Source organism: Schistocerca serialis, chromosome 3, assembly GCF_023864345.2.
Source record: "Schistocerca serialis cubense isolate TAMUIC-IGC-003099 chromosome 3, iqSchSeri2.2, whole genome shotgun sequence".
NCBI lineage: Eukaryota > Metazoa > Arthropoda > Insecta > Orthoptera > Acrididae > Schistocerca > Schistocerca serialis.
In genome coordinates, this window is record NC_064640.1 from 475205216 (window position 1) to 475218474 (window position 13259).

General features: G+C 42.0%; 1 non-coding gene across 1 annotated transcript; it reads left to right on the forward strand.

Annotated features, from left to right (window-relative positions):
* Positions 1 to 12609: 12609 nt before the first annotated feature.
* Positions 12610 to 12684, forward strand: Trnas-uga (transfer RNA serine (anticodon UGA)). The gene has a single exon. It is a non-coding gene; the product is annotated as a tRNA-Ser (tRNA).
* Positions 12685 to 13259: the final 575 nt, after the last annotated feature.

Sequence of the window (13259 nt, forward strand, 5' to 3'; positions counted from 1 at the left end):
GCAGCAGGTACAGCGCGTGAAGCTGTTGAAAACAGTGTGTTACACAAACGTATCACAAAAGCAGCGCTGAAAAGATATGATAACCGCATAGTCAAAATAGAAGCCCAAACGAAGGGACAATTTCAGAAATTGCGAACAGAGTTGTTGAAAACCATTGAAGAGCGTAGTGAACAGGATTGAACAAGCACAGAGTCTGCAACCACATCCGTATCTGTAACAGCACCGGAAAAACAAGCAATTAACGAAAATATTACGCATTTGCGATTCCAATCACAGGGGGAAAGTAACATACGTGAAATCAGACAGCCTGCACAGCAACAAACACGTTTCGAAATTTTTGATGAACAAACGTCATCACAAACACATGCGGAACCACAAATGTATGTTTCAAGACAGTTTGGATCGTGCAATGAAACGGCAAGATTAGCCAGACAAGATACCCAAACAATACGTGACAATGGAAAGCCCGGTCGCGAAGAGTACGATGCAATGCATTCAGCTACACGTTCACAACCGATGGAAGAAAATTATTGCGTAGCACTCCAACGATACTACGCAAGGGTAGACGAAAGTTACAGTGGACAATATCCAATGGATCTACCACAACCGGAAAGAACGACGGGAGAAATGATCAGAAACAAAAGTGGCGAAGAATCGCGAATTTCATATGGAACTATGACGAAGTACGACAACGATCATTTCCTCACAGTCAGAAAATTTCAACACTTTCGAGAAGGAAACTCATTACATCCACAAACTTTTATTGATCAATTCCGAGTAGGATTACCAGAACACTGGACACTAGCACACAAATTAGACTTTATATGTGCACACATGTCAGGAAAAGTCGCAGAAACCATGCCGATCGTACGAAGATTTCAGAGAGAAGTTTCTCTCACGATATTGGTCCGGCGAAGCATAGAACAGAGTGAAGTACGAATTATTACAGAACCCATATTTTGAAAATTCAGGAGAGAAGAGTCCATTGTAAAAACTCCAGCAAGGACTTGATGCAACAACCCACTAGTTGCAACGGGAGAAGTACCAAGAAAGGAAAGGATGTAATTAGCAAGACACGATTCCTACAAGGCAGAAGCATCGAGAGAAAGGAAAGAACAGCGAGACCAACAGAAGGCCCTTGTATTGAAAGTGGGGAATAAATCTGCCCGCTAGGTGGAACCCTGCTGGGATGGAACACAGAGACGCACAGTGGCGGAGCCCTGCAAAGACCCGACGGGACGTCGAACGCCGGAAGGGTCTCCGAGCGCCCCAACTCGGCAGAACGAGCAAAAAACGGCCTGACGAGAAGACGGCTTGGGCAAGCCACCACTGGCGAAACAAAATATGTGTAAAAGTCACACTACTGCTATTAAACAGCACGCTGATGCACGAAACTGAAGAAAACTTCCACAAAGTAAAAATGACATGCCCAAACAATTTATTTAACTGTTATTAAGAGGAGAACTTCAAAGCGACTAGTTATCAATATCCTGCCCAGCGAAGAACCAAGAAGCAAGTAAGAAGCAGAGAAAAAGCAGGAAGAACAGAAGTTCGCAAGATTGAGAACAAGAAAGAAGATGGGTGAAGAATAGACGACATACCTTCCCAAATCCCTATCCTATTGTAAACTAGTCATCTGCAAAGTATTACAACGAAAAACGACCGCTTTCAGCGACACACAATGATGACTTTCACTCATACAAAGCCAGTAAACAACGAGATTCTGCTCTCACAACTCCATTGCATTATGGGACCTCCACAACAGCAACACACACTTGCAAAGCCAACAAGGAACGACGAACGAAGCTGTACGTCAAATACTTGACCACATCCATCTCACTCAAGTCCATCACCTTCATGCAAAAACATTCGCCAACCTCATGCTTGAACATTCATAGGATTGTGTGACTGTGTGAAATCAAATTATGTGATGTAGGAATTGTGCAAAAGAAATGTGCAAAAAACTAAATAAGTTAAGCACACCAGACAGCTAATAAACTACAAAATAACAGTCATTGACTATGGACTTAAGTAAAACAATAGAGTATCGATAAAAATAAGTCATTAGTTCTGAAATGGATCGTATGTAAAAAATCAAAAGTAAGGCATAATAAACACTAAAACTGTATGCCACTTATTTTCTCCGCATAAAAATAAATAAATAACTATATTTTACTTATTTTCCGCATATAAAAACGAAGAATAAAAAGTTATCTTGTTGGGTGTTTTCCCTTTTTTTAACATTTGTACCATTTGTTAGGATAATACCTCAATACTTGTGTATGTATATTTCTTTGTCAAGACAATTCTTGGAAATAATTCTTATTTGTTAGTGTAACAATGTTGAAATGAGTGTCTAGAAACAAAAACATTTTACTTGTACGTGATATTTAGAAAATGTGTAAGGAATAGATTTTACTTAATTACTACATTTATAAAAAAAATATATTTCTAAGAAAATCGATGTGAAAGACTGCTCACTTTAGATAAAAAAACTTCTTAAAAAACAAACTTCACACTTAAGTAAAGAAAGAAAATAATTAAAAATTAATAATAGCATAAAAATATTCTTCTCTTGTAATTTTTGAGAATAATGTGAAAGAATATAAGAATATAAATTAGTAATACAAACTAGCAGAGAACCAGAACAACGTGGCTGAACAGTAGGCAACAAAATTTAGATAAAGGAATAATTTTTGACTGATTTAGACAACGATTCAATCATAGCATAAATTCAGTGCAAAAATTAAGTTCGAAGGGTGTTGATATATAAGGTGTCAGGCAAATCCAACACCTTCCATGAAAACCCTGACATGATAAGCAAATCCAGTAGTATGTCACATAGCTTCGAATAAATCGTGACATTAATTTAACCAAAGTAATACGAGTAACGAGTGAGCAAATGGAATACCACAGACTCACACAAGAATGCCTAAATGCATGTCATACGTTCCCACCGTGAGACAGACGCAGTTCCGAGGGGAGAAACGAGAACAGAAGCCGAGAGCAGAACCGTGTTAAGCTGAATGCCCTACGATAAGGGACGGACACCCACATCGCCAGCTAACCGCTAGGACCTCACCCCAGCTGCAAGTTTCAGGGTGAGTCTTTTTCGCGTCTCTGTGACGTCAGTACCACCCCCCAGCCCATGTTAAAAGATAGAGCCCTCCAGAAGAACAGTATAGATCTTACGATGACACTAAAAGGACCACACCAGCTGCAACTTTTGGCGTGAAACTTTTTCGCGTCTCTGTTACGTTGCAAACTTTAAAAACATTGCCCCACCACGAAAAGTATAACGTTTCTCATTGGATAGACAGAATTAGGAGCTTAAGGTTAACATTGAGACCCTGACTGGTCAGATGAAAACACAGCCAGATGGTTTTTTTAAACCAACTTCGGTAAATTGTATTAAAGAGACGTTAGAAGAGAGTGGCTTCCGAGACGGCGAGGTGAGCGGAGCTGCGCCGGCCGAGGCCCCCTGACGAACACCGACAAGGTAATGAACGCATGTGATGCCGCATAACAGTACATAAAGCTTCACTCAGAACTGCAGCAATCTCATCTGTTACACTCCCTTTTTGCGTAATACTAGTGTCGATCGTCAATTAAAGCTCATGGTGTTAACATTTGCCACTTGAAGTAAAAGTCTGAAACGCGATGATTTTTCTGTTACATAGTTATTGAGAAGCCACATCAGCCACTGTATTTTACGACAAGTTAGATAAGTAATTAAGGATAATTGAGGGTCACTGTACACCATTTTGATAGTTTTCTCTTTTGTGAAACTTAATTTAAACCTAGATTATAGATGTGATATGGCATAGGTCATCCTTCGATCCATTGTAGAACTTGGAAACCCATTCAGGGAATATTCGTTCATATTTTTGTTGAACGCAGTTGGTTTTTACCATCCTGTATTAAAACATTTCCTTTTATCAATAGTTTAATTTATAAACGATGTTTTGTGAGTAGAATAAAATTTCCAGTGGTAAACTTAGCTGGTTTTTCGACGTTATTTTACCAGGTAACTAAAAAATAGGAAAGTCTGGAACCCCTTCCACTACATTTAGTTAGTATTAAGATTCCTTTACAGGGAGTGCAGTGGAGCTGACGCTGAAATGATTAAGTATTTGGTTATATCATCGCTAGTCTCACTGAACTCTTCTGAATTCTACGTGTCATGTGTGGTCTGGCGTCTCCTTACCAGCAACAGATCCCAGGTGCGAAAGTGGTAGGGAGACACGATACAGAACAAACAGACTACACGCAGAATGTTAGAATTCCTAACGTATTTTGGTAAGTGACAAGCAGGCTAATGCGTTACGGATTTTTGACGAAACTCAGCTTCAATCCGTTTCTCCAATTTATTAAATGGCTGTCCAAAGCTCATGGAACTAGTCATGATGGAACAGTAGTTTCGTATAAAATGAAATACAGATGGCACTCTTAATATGTTCCACTTCAAATCCGAAATGTCAACAGTATTTTCTCGACTATTATCTGCTCGCAGCTATGGCGAAAGCAGTACGTTTCATATATGTGCATATTCAGTTCATTACTATATATTAGGTCTTACATGTATTTATGTTACTTAAAATATTATCAGTACTTGATAAGACACAGGTCAAATGATTTTAAAGCAGCACTATACACAATGAAATAGCGTAAGCACATTTTTTGCCTTTTAAAAAATGTTGAAAAAGGAAGTTAAAATATTAAAATTACCTATACAATAACTTTGCTTAAGCCCATTTTTATTGTAGTGCCAGTATGGGCGACATCACAAATAAAATTCACAGTTTAGTAAAGGATGATGGGTGCTCGAAGTTTCAGTAAGTAGTGAACACTGTAAGGGGAGCAGAAGTTACAATATGGTTCATTTTTTGTGCAGAGTAAACTAGGAGGAAACATTGTTGAAAGCAGATGCTTACACTTGATATGTTGCTAGCTGAGCACCTGGCGTTACCTGGATGTGTCTTCATTCCAGTCTTCTATCTGCTTTCCTCTCATATTCCATCTCCACCTTCCTGCCCTCTTTGCCGTCTCCCTCACCCTTCTCTTTGACCCCTTTCTCCACCCACACTCCTTGTCCATCTACTCCTGCCCCTCTCTCTGTCCATCACCTCCTGCCCTTCCCTCTGTCCATCTGTCCTTCTTCCCATTTGCTCATCCCCTATATGTCCATCTTCTCCTCCCCCTTCTAAGTCAACTTTCTCCTCTGCAGTCTAGTTATGAATCTCCTCCTCCCTCTTTTGTCTGTCCGTCTCCTGTGCCCCTCAGTCCATCTCCTCCACTCAGTTACTCTTTGCACCTCCTCCACCCCACACTTACTGCCCCTGTGTCCATCAGCTCCTTCATTACCTCTCTTTCAATCTGCTCCTCCCCCTCTTCTGACCATCTGCTCCATTACCCTCTCTGCATACATTTCCAACATCCTTTCCATGTCCATCCTCACCTCCCCTCCTTCACTGTCCATCTCCTCTCCTTTCCTTTCTCTGTCCATATCCTCCGCCCCACTCTCCTTAAACCATCTCATCCTCCCTTTCTCTGCGCTTTTCACCCCACCCACTCTCTTGTCAATCTGTTCCTCTCTCAGTGTCCATCTTATCCTTCCCCCCTCTCCGTGGGTTAGTCTCCTCATACCCCCCCCCCCCCCAAATTCTCTCCTCTCCCTTCTGCAGCAGTAGGTTGCTGTGTCTTAACCCCAAAGTATATCGTTCTATACAGTAAGTAATATGTGAACCAAATTTGTTTAAATCGATTCATGGGTCTTTCTCTTTATATATATATATATATATATATATATATATATATATATATATATATATATGTGTGTGTGTGTGTGTGTGTGTGTGTGTGTGTGTGTGTGTGTGTGTGTGTGAGTGTGTGTTCCAGAATCTAAGCATACATTTAACATCACATGTATGTTGTATGTTTCATAGGTTTCTGTGTCGAAACTAGACCTACACTTTCGGTTCCACGCAGTTATAAATTTATGACGTCATATATGCTGAACTTGGTGTTATAGAATGATATAATTTCGCAGTTACAGCCAGTTGTTTCTGTGAATACTTCCTGCGAGATGTGTTGCAGAAAGAGTTAGTTGTAAACAAGTAATGAATTCAAATGTCATGCATAATGTACCAGTTTTTCATGCATCTCGGTGTTTCTCACGCCTTAGCTCCTGAACTTTCTGTCGTACAATGAAAATTTTGCTGGTATATTCTGCGGTACGTGTAAATTCTGTCTGAAAAACGTGTTTGGAGGACAGAAAGTAGTAAAGGACTAATAAACTGAATGGGCGTTCCTGATGCGGAAATTGACTGCACAAGCAGCGAGAATGTACTAAGCTATAAACTTTTTTCTGCCCAATATTTTATGGGAGTTGTCAGCAAGAAAGAGTTTCGTCACCAGTTTGAAATTATACGTATTACTGGAATCCTATAAGTACTCTCATTCTCAAACACTGGATGAATATAGTCTGGCTATTTGCGTGTTGTCACCTATGCTACTTTTTCACCCTCGTCTCCATCCCTTTGATAGTTGGGTAGTTATGTGGGGTCCTGCCCACCGGTCTCGTATAGGGTTCCTAAAGGAAGCTGCGTTCTCGGAATGCTATACAATAATTCAAGCTAATAACATTAGTAGTTTTACTTCAGTAAAGCAGATTGACAATATTTGACTTTGAATTAACAATGGTGTCGCAACTTACGGACGACATGCAAACAGTAATGTTTCTCTCTATAGACAAATTCAAAACAAGCAGTGCATATGGATCACTAATAACAACTGTCGTAGCATTCTCTGCTAGGCCATGCCAATACTCTGCAAATACTGTCCACCAATGTCCGACCGAGGCTGGCAGGAGCGGCGCTTGTATGCACTTCGGTTAGATGCCATTCATATCATGGTGACGTTCTGGTCAGCGCGCTATTGGCCGACGTCACCTCACAACCTTCTCTGGTCTTGCGTTCTTCCTCTTCATTTCGGCGCTTGTTGTGGTTACTCCAGAACGTTCCTCCTCCCCCCCCCCCCCCCGAAAAAAAACTACGAGCCTGAAAGAAGATACCAGCTAAGCGCCAAGTCAACGAACGATCTCGCCTCGCGCCCACCGTCTGCTGCCGCAAAAAATCCTGTAAAATACAAAATAATGCGGCGCGAAGTGGTACTTGCGGCCTTCCTTCGGCACCGGGTGCTGAGGAGAAAGCGGAGCGGTGTGCGATGGTGGCGGCCGTGAAGCAATTCCACTGGCGATGGTCCATCTCGTGGGTGCGAACGATATGAGGCGAGAAACAGCTGCAATTCTTGATTCCTGGTGTGTGCGGATCTAAGTTTGGCCATCTGCTGCTTGAAGATTTTGACAAAACGTTCCGCTTCGCCGTTTGACTGTGGATTTGACTGTGCACTAGCTACATGCTGTATGCCATTGCGTTCACAGAACGATTCGAATTCATTTGACGTGAACTGAGTTCTGTTGTCTTACACTATTATTTCAGGTAAACCTTCACAAAAGAGTTCCGGGAATTCTTTTACAAGCTAGCTACACTGTCTTTCACATGGAATGCTGACACTGACAATACATTGTCCTGAATATTAAAGCCAAACAGATCAAAAGAATCAAGCCCAAATATGTTCTCAATATCGCGTGATTATAGCACTGTAAAAGTCATTGTTCATGTATGCGAGCGATACATAGCAGGCAAAGTACACATTCTGGGATTGAGAATGTCTTATCCATTATAATCCGTCATTTGCGTGCTACTTTTAGACAGGTGTGGTGAGACTAAAAGTTCATATTTGTGATGATTTAGCAATGTGACAGAGACACGCGTGTCCAACTGAAATTTCCCATGTTTCCCACAAAGAAGTAAATGACCAAAATGTTTGTTTGACTGGCGTATCATTGAAGAAACGCCGGCGGAAGTGGCCGTGCGGTTAAAGGCGCTGCAGTCTGGAACCGCAAGACCGCTACGGTCGCAGGTTCGAATCCTGCCTCGGGCATGGATGTTTGTGATGTCCTTAGGTTATTTAGGTTTAACTAGTTCTAAGTTCTAGGGGACTAATGACCTCAACAGTTAGGTCCCATAGTGCTCAGAGCCATTTGAACCATTTTGAACCGATGAAACTGCACGTTTGCCAAGTTTGCTAATGCCTGTTGCAGACTTTGAATACACTGCATTATTGACATGGGCCTTATAACGAGAGTTTCGTGATTGGGCCGAATTCTTATGTTTGTTCCGTTGCAAACATACGGACTGTACGTGCCCTTTCCTACCATAAGCGTGACACTGAGCTTGTGAGGAGGGGTAGTCTTCGTGTTTGTGCCGTGTATAACAGCAAGGGCCAGACTTAATTCTGTTCGCCGGTGTAGCCACCTGTTCAGCGAACTAAAAAAAAAATGGCTCTGAGAACTATGGGACTTAACATCTGTGGTCATCAGTCCCCTAGAACTTAGAACTACTTAAACTTAACTAACCTAAGGACATCACACACATCCATGCCCAAGGCAGGATTCGAACCTGCGACCGTAGCAGTCGCGCGGTTCCGGACTCAGCGCCTAGAACCGCTAGACCACCGCGGCCGGCTTCAGCGAATTGCTTACAATGCGTGGAAAGTTGTTTACTCAGCTTGGGTACCGCACGCCGCCGGTGCGCAATGGGGCGGTCGCAAGCAAGGGACTGACCACGACAAATAGCCGGCTGCTCAAATGTGTGAGCCGACAAGGCACATGAATCATAGGGATCTAGTGTTTGCACTACCTACAGAAATGATGGATCAGACTGTTTCTAAAGCTGTTCTCAGATTATGACATCAGATACATTGTACACGATCCCATCACATAATATAACCTCTGAATATGAAGCACTGCAAGCACATTTGAATTTGTGTTTCCTTGTCATACCGCGCAAATCTGTTACCCACTCGCGATGAGTTCCTTCTGACAGTTTTTTGCAATTAAAGAACTGCTACCACATTCACTTGTTGGTCATAATAGTTTGTTAGTGATGCTACTAGTCCGTCATAAGACAGTTCACTCGGAATGGCGTTAGGGAAGAGTTTTTGAGTGTGGCGGAGCACTGCACTTCCTACTGTGGATAAGAGCGAAGTTTCACAGTACCCGGTACATTGTGAAAAATGACGTGAACCTCAAACAGTGACAACCACTCGAGCCATTCTTCGACTTGTTCACGAAACTGCCGAAAAGGCAGTATAGCAGCTGTAGTACGTGGTGCTTGTTCTGTCAGGCACGCAGCGTTGGCCAGTAGCTGCTGCACCATGTTGAATGGTGCAGAAATATGCTGTATCTGGAATTGAACATCTGCATTAGCTGTGTGGGATAAAACGCTTGCGGCTGTGGCACCTGAGCAGGGGGCAAAACAGGTGCGGAGGGGATCATACTGGAAGAGACAAATGCAACAAGCAGACAAAAATATGAAGAAAGTAATTTTTTCTGCAACGCCCAACTGAAAACACTAGTCTGAAAAAACGACAACAAACTGTTAAAGCAAATGAGTCGCCCTGAAAAGTAAAGACAAGAGGGAATTTCAGCGCCAACACATAAAAAAAAGTCTAAGGCAGTCTGGCACTGGGTCAAGCGGATACTCGTCACCAAATGTGGAGTCCTGCACACTCACCTCGTGTAAGGTGCCTAAATGATGTTGCGTTATCGGAATGCTGTACGAGAATTCAAGCAAATAACATTAGTAGTTTTAAAGCAGATTGACAATACTTAACTTTGAAATAACAATGGTGTCACAACTTATGGACGACATGCAAACAGTAATGTTCTACTCTATAGACAATGTCCAATCAAGCAATGGATAAGGATCACTAATAACAGCTATCGTAGCGTTCTCTGCAAGGCTGTGCTAATACTCTACGAATACTGTCCACTAATGTCCGGCTGTATTGTAAAACTACCTGTTAGAATCAGTGAGTAATACTGAAAGCACTCCAGTTACACATCGTAGCACTGTGCCACAATAACATCCAAGCCTGGCACAGTGGCAAACGAACTACAAAAACTTCGACAGCTACCATTTTGTGGAGGCAAAGTGAGAACCATGATGTAGTGAGGTATACATGTACTTATGTTCTGTGCACACAGAAAGTTCTGTTGCAGACCTCTCCAGAACCCTCTAGGCAATTTGAGTTTGCCGCCTTGACTGTGAGACTATTTACCATGATACAACAGGAGTTTAAATACGTTCTGTCAATTATTCATAACGGAGTATCTGGTTTCGGTGCCAATTGGAGATATCATTCCAGCCAAAGCCTATGTGAAAAATGGCATTCTGATGGTTCTAGGAATGAATTAAATCATATGTGTGCTTTATTTGGACAGGTGTGTAAACTGTTAGAGATTAGGAAGTGGAAAACCGTCCACTTTCACACCGAAGCTAACGGAAGTAGTAAAATCAATCATTAAATCACTATACGAATACTAACCTGCTAACTGAATAAGACACATAATGACTGGGAGCGTAATCTACCATATATTATTGTCTCCATATAACAGCAGAGTTCATGAGCTAACATGACACACTCCATATAAGGTAGTGAATGGCCTTCCTATGTATTTTCCATCTGGAGTGGGTAAACCTCCTCTGGGTTCGATCTAAGGCATTGGTCGTCAAGTTGCAGCCATGGGCCACATGCGGTCCAAATCAAGTATATTTCCGGCACGCGGTTCTGTGCCATGTTTTATAACAATATACACTGGGAACTAACAGCTGTATTCATAAAAGTCAACTAATTTTTAGAGCTTCTTAAGAGTGCAGCTTTCTGCTCAATAACAAACAAAAATTCTTACGTAGAAAGTAACGTCTTAAGATGTGCCTCATTCTAATTGATATTGGTTGGTTCGTCCCGTGGCATAACTAAAGTTGGCTGCTTACTACAGGGCAGAAGGGTAATTAGTGTGACCACTGTAGCGGTAGAGGATGTAAGATGGGGAGTATTTTCTTGTTCTTCTTCCAGTGCTAACAACGCATTGGTGTATGTTCCTCGTACCGATCATTTTTATGGTATAAATTACAAATGGAAATAACTTGGATTCGTGTATGCTCGCTACAGAAACAGTACGGTACATATTCATAGCAACGATTATGAAATTAAATTAAGGCTGCTGTAATACTTGCAACAAGCAGAACAAAAATCGTGTGCAAGACATTTAGTAAACGTATGTGATCCTGTCTCATACTGCATAATGCATTTAAAATATAGGTACAGTTACTGTTATTAACATTTTGACTGCCAATCCCGTCAGATGACGGGACGAGAAAATTTCGGTAGACTGTCAACCTCTACAGGCGACGGGGTACAAACTTTCACTCTGTTAACTACGGAACCACGTACATTCATTGGTTAGATGCATCTTAACTATGTTATGATGCGTAAGTAGTATCTAAAATGGACATTTTCTGTATGAAGTCAAGGTGCTGAAGGGCGGCAGATGTTCGTTCAGTACCTAAGGCAAGGAAAGATATGACTCCTTGTTGTCTTACGAACGACGAAAGCCTTCTTGAACTGCTCAAGATTTTGTTCATTGACAATTTATATGCCGTCATGTGAAGCATCGAACAGAATACGCCTGTAATCGGCGTAAGTGTTAAACCTCTCAGAGATGTCTCGAGCAGAGTTGTGTCAAACTTCAAGTAAGTATTACTCATTTTGATTTCGTAAAGCGTACATTGAAACTATGCGTTCTTTTGTTATATTTCTTCATTTTCTGAACCTTTAAAAAAAAATTTATTAACTGTGAGCAAAGAGAAATAATCTGCAAGAAATGATACTGCGTACCACGGCAGGCAGTGAAAAATACCGATGTGACAGGAACATTGTTTCTAAAAAATTATCCTGTGTGGAAGATATGTTTAACAGCCTATATATGCAAGCCAACAGCATTAGTTTTAGGTGTTTGTAAAACATTGGTATCGCAGTTAAGACGGTTAAATGTTGATTAGTGATTTAATAAAAAATTTTCAAGAACCATAATAATGAAACTTCCTGGTAGATTAAAACTGTGTGCCCGACCCAGACTCGAACTCGGGACCTTTGCCTTTCGTGGGCAAGTGCTCTACCAACGGAGCTACCGAAGCACGACTCACGCGCGGTACTCACAGCTTTACTTCTGCCAGTACCTCGTCTCCTACCTTCCAAACTTTACAGAAGCTCTCCTGCGAACCTTGCAGAACTAGCACTCCTGAAAGAAAGGATATTGCGGAGACATGGCTTAGCCACAGCCTGGGGGATGTTTCCAGAATGAGATTTTCACTCTGCAGCGGAGTACCGGGCGTGAGTCGTGCTTCGGTAGCTCAGTTGGTAGAGCACTTGCCCGCGAAAGGCAAAGGTCCCGAGTTCGAGTCTCGGTCGGGCACACAGTTTTAATCTGCCAGGAAGTTTCATATCAGCGCACACTCCACTGCAGAGTGAATATCTCATTCTGGAAACATCTCCCAGGCTGTGGCTAAGCCATGTCTCCGCAATATCCTTTCTTTCAGGAGTGCTAGTTCTGCAAGGTTCGCAGGAGAGCTTCTGTAAAGTTTGGAAGGTAGGAGACGAGGTACTGGCAGAAGTAAAGCTGTGAGTACCAGCCGTGAGTCGTGCTTCGGTAGCTCAGTTGGTAGAGCACTTGCCCGTGAAAGGCAAAGGTCCCGAGTTCGAGTCTCGGTCGGGCACACAGTTTTAATCTGCCAGGAAGTTTCATATCAGCGCACACTCCGCTGCAGAGTGAAAATCTCATTCTGGAACCATAGTAATGGTCGTTATTCTAAGAAATGGCAAAGTTTAGGTGTTGGTTAATAATCTACACACACAGATAACAGAACACTTCGTGAGGCACACACGGTGTCACAAATATGAGGTTCCAGAGGGGGCATCAATCAAACAGAATAGTCAACACGATGTGTTCCTAGTGGTACCGACTTTTAGAAATCAGTACTTAGGGACCGTCGGCCAATTTATCGGTTGCTTAGAATAGATTGTGTATTGGGGGCCCATAACATACTAATATGAGTAGGTCTCTAATAACTAAACTGATTGTTACATATGTGGCACCGGCTCTTGAGAAAAAACGTTTGGCTACCACTGTCAAATGTTCAGGTGACGGCTTAAGATTAGGGGTAGGGTGCAATAATATAGTTTCAAGACAGTGTCAAAGCAGGTTCAAAGAGGCAATAATAGACTGAAACCGTAACATTGAGAAGCTGTGTCACCTCTACTATCGTTACCGCAGGGGCTCCGCAGGACAAAAG